Source organism: Trachymyrmex septentrionalis, unplaced genomic scaffold (genome assembly GCF_001594115.1).
Source record: "Trachymyrmex septentrionalis isolate Tsep2-gDNA-1 unplaced genomic scaffold, Tsep1.0 scaffold43, whole genome shotgun sequence".
Taxonomy (NCBI): Eukaryota; Metazoa; Arthropoda; class Insecta; order Hymenoptera; family Formicidae; genus Trachymyrmex; species Trachymyrmex septentrionalis.
The window spans coordinates 624,434-629,496 of NW_017305601.1; positions in this window are offsets into that span (position 1 = coordinate 624,434).

Genomic DNA, 5,063 nt, shown 5'->3' on the forward strand with positions numbered 1-5,063 from the left:
TTATCTAATAATGTATTACTGAAGGACATACCTTGATTACTGAAGAAACCTTGATTTATTACAAATTTATCCTTTAACATGGTCTACAAACAAAAATTAAAAAAAAATTCCATATTGTTGAACTTAAAAATTATTAATTGCACAGCATAATGAGGAATAAAGCTAATTTACCGATTACAACAATATTATAATAAAGAATGAAAAATAAAAACAAAATTCATTAAAAGTTGTTAGCAACTATCGCAAATAGTTTCCATATGTTAAAAAAGAAACTCTTTTGAAACCATTGCAGTTGTTAGAAAATTAATTTTACATCTAAATTAATGTATTTTTATATTATCGTTCCATTTTAGTATATATAAATTATAAAAAAATCAATAAAACAATTTTTTTTAAATACAATTTTTAGACAGACTTTCATTCATTAATCAGCACAGTTTCTATTTCTGTAACTTAAAATTTTACAAGTATTACTTATTTCGTATATTTGGTTGGTAACCTTTTCATTTATAATTCATTTATAATTCATTTGTTCATATTTATTGAGCCTTTTCTTTATATGTATTTTATTATTTATCTAAATATATACATTAGAACATAATTTTAAGTAGTGCTCTAAGAAAAATAATCAAAAAAGGAAGACCCGTCGGCGTATATACCAGAATTATACTAATTATTTACTTTTATCCTTAATTATTAACAATACTTCTTGTTCAAATAATACGTATAAGGTCTCAAATGATGCATAAAAGCAAAATACATACGTTAAAAAAAAATCTTTAGATTGATTTTTGTGAAAAATACGTTTAAAAACCAATATGAAAGTGTAATATATAAGAACTCAAATGTTTAACGAGTTTTTTACACGGATTCCCGTTGTTCGATCAAACTGAAATTTGTTTTTTGTAAATTGGAACATTTTGAGAGATGCCGAGGAAGGAAAAAAAATTTTCCTTCATAAGTAAAAATAAACCACTCTAATATTTATATAATATGTATATGTTATATAAATTTTATATACGTTGTAATGCTATAAACTTTTTATATTAATTGTTACTTTTTGAAAAATGTTATGGACATATTTTATAAATAATTATATGTAATTGTAAATAATATTTCGAAAAGAATTTAAGGCTGCAGTAAATTAATTATAAATCAATAAGAAGTTTTTTAAGAATAATTATTTATAATAAATGTTTTTTTCAACTTTTATTTTTTATTATTATTTTTAATATCTCAGAATACGTACAAAATTTATTAGTTTGTCAATCACAATTGTAAGAAGAAGCTTGGTGGTGAGATTATAATACAATATATACATAATATCAGTATAATAAAGAATAATTTTATTTTTTGTTATTTAGTTATTTATTTAAATGATTATATATTTGTACTATATATACATTATAAATATTTTAAGCTTGAAACTTGATACATTTATAGTCTTCGTGACTTTTTTCTTTGTTTAGTTATATTTTGTGCAATAGCCACACCCAGTAAGAAATAACAATCAGATCGATATCGATTCCATGTCGAGACCATTGTCATTTCTCAATGAGCATTTTTAATATGTTATCCTTAGAAATATCAATGGTAGCATAGTTCAACATACACATAAAGGTTTGTGCACATAGAGGTGTTACTAACGGAGATTTATATAAAATGCTGGATCTACGATAAAACGTCCTTTCTACTCCATTTCATTCTCTGATTTCTTTCTGAAGTAAACTGGAGTAAACTAGACTGACATTTCTGACTATAGATCTTGAAATAATATTAAAAACTTTTATTTCTGTTATGTCGTTGTTGAATTATAAGTACAATTTTTCTGAAAAATTTCTAACTTACCCTCATACTAAAATGTAACTTAATCAAATTATTGTTTTCAACTTAAGTATAGTTTTTTTACCAACCACCACATTGACAAAATTATAATAAATATTACATGATTAATAAATCAAATGCTAAATGTGATTAAACACACAGAAAATGCATCCAACTCAGCAAACGAAAATGGATTGGATAAATTTGCATCAAATTTTTGGATATGTGTTATCCTCGAAAATATATTTATCGATATAAAAAAGTTTTCTTAAGATTTATTAGTCGCATTAATATTGTTTGTATATTGAATGATTTCTATAATATATATATTTTTAGATTTTAATATTTAATACATGGATAAGTAACTCGAAACGTATCACTTAAATATATTTATCATTTGAATATAAATTTAACTATATGTATTTACGTAAATTTAAAAAATTGGCTAACACAATTGAAAAAATGAGACTGAAAAAATCAAATTGGAAAAAATAAATGTAATAAGTGTGATATTGTTATTTTAATTTCAATTACAATCTTTAGTTAAATCACGACCTTTACAATATACTGATCACATTTGTATTGGTGACACTCTAATATATAATAACAAGTAATATCCAAATACAATAGTTATCTCGAGGCTCGTGTCAGAACATTACCGTAACTAATTTAGAATTTAAACGAAATCTGCAGTGTTAGAAATTAAGAATTATAAGTCTATGGAGTACTGAATTTTTCTACAAAAGCAATTAAACAAGCAAGTGGATGACAATAACAATAAACTATTCTTTATCAAAATATTAAAAAATTTGGTTTTTTAAACAGAATGTGAGATATATTGAATGTAATAATTTGTAAGTGTTTATTAAGCCTTAATCACAAAAATTCATACGTCTTTTATATACATATATCTTACATATATCGAATCATGTCAGATCAAATAATAACTTTTATAGCTTTTTGCAGATATCTTGAAACAAATTATATATTTATGATAAGGATCTTCAAATTTTGTATATTATTATCTACGTTTATTATTCGCAACCTGAATTACAATACTCTGTTTCGTAATAATATATAATTATAATATAAGACTCGTCTTTACACAATGGCGACAACTGCTATAATTGTATTAATAAAAAATATTTTTATTTCTTATTAATCATTTTACTTGAAAAGTTACATGTATTAGAGTTATATAATATTAATTATTATTATTCTAAACTTGTAGGATAATGATTTTAACAATCACAAATTTAATTTAAATAATATTTTCCGATATAGATTACATATAAAAGAAAGAATTCTGAAGATTTGCCGATTGAGAAAAAACGTCAAATCTTAGAAAAGGAGATAAAATTTTTTATATCACTCTTGAAGTTTGGCAAGCCATTGTTTATGACCTTCAATGACAATACATGGTGTCTAAATTTAACATATGTGAATATATCAAATAATAATATAGATCTGTTGCCAAGAAAATTGGGCGCTTTACATTGTCTTCGTCGGCTCGATGTATCACATAATTGTTTGAAATGGCAATATGGATGGGGATGGCTAAAAGAAGCACGTATTAAGAGAACTTTACGTTTTCTAGATATAAGTAATAATTCAGTAAGTTATTATAACATGTCACGACAATCACTAATCAAAGTGGTGCTGTCATAAATAATAAGTGAACATAAAGTAATTTTGTTGTAATTTCCCACTCAATAACAAAACCATAATATAACAAATGTGTTATGTGTTATATACAGTTATATTGTTGAGTGGAAAATTACAACTAACAGATACGTTACATACAACTTGTGTTCACTGGGAATTAATAATTATAATTAATAGCCACATTGCCATTATGAATATTATTAATTTATAGTTACCCCTATTATCGCACTATATCTGGGATTTGACTGCTTTAGAGGAATTGAACATAAGTCGCAACTTTTTGAGACATATACCACAAGGCATTGAAAAGGTTCTAAAACTTAAGACTTTGGATGTGTCGCATAACTTGTTAAAATATCTACCAGTTGATATCATGATGATAGAATTGCAAACTATAGATATTTCAATGAATCCATTGGTTACAATTGACATTGAAGAAGAAAGGGAGGAGATAGTGTATCCAACCCTTACTCAGTTTGCAGCTAACGCACTATATCAATATTGCAAGTACGTTTTTTTTTTATTTGTTGTGTACTATAATATAATTTTAAGAAATATAAGGTACAAGTTCTTACTGGATAAGTTATCTAATGAACTAAATCAATATTTTTACAGAGATGTAGATGTAAGTTTTCAATGGGATGCAATAAATGATATAGATGAAATTATAAGTAAAAATATAATTGATATCTGCTTGTTTTGCGGAGAGTTTTGTTCAATTCCCTATTATTACGGAGCGCGTGCAAATTCTATTCTTTCATTAGCTGCAAACGTAATAAGTCATACAGAAATATCAACAATATGGCATGAATATTATCATTGCTATCATCAATGTGGCTTAAGATTACGAGTTTTAAATTACTACCGTAATACGTAAAACGAGTAATATAACATTTTTCTTTAAAAAATTCGTTGCCAGAATTTCGATTTTCTGAATGCCAGTTACGTTTATATTTAAACGTAATAATATAATCTAACAGAAACTTGACATTGACAATTAACGAGCTTTGTTTCACTTTTTACATTAAGAAGACTAACACAAGAGTATGATTCAAATAATAGTATCCGACAATAGGATAGCATTTATTCTTTGTAGCATGTAATAATTATTATATGACATAACACAACTGTCAATATAATTATATAATAATGTGTATAATAATCGTGTATAATAATGTAATTGATTCGCAATCAAAATTTTTATTTGTAGTCAAATTCATTCTTGATATGAAAAGTTTTGCATTAATATCAGGTGCCTGCGAAAGAGCAACTTGACGAATCAGAATTTTATTATAAAGCACTTAAAATAATATAACGTAAAAAACATTATAATTTACACTATTTTGATAGAATAACGTATAATTATAATACTAACAAGGAATAAAGTATTTGTATTGTATTAATACATATGACAATATTACCTGGTTGGGAAAAAATGTTTTATATGTAATTATATAAAATTATATAAAAATTAATAATTTTACATAAATGGACATATTTTATGTAATAATTGCATATAATCATTTATATTTATATATAATTATGACTTATATATAAACTTACATATAAAATTA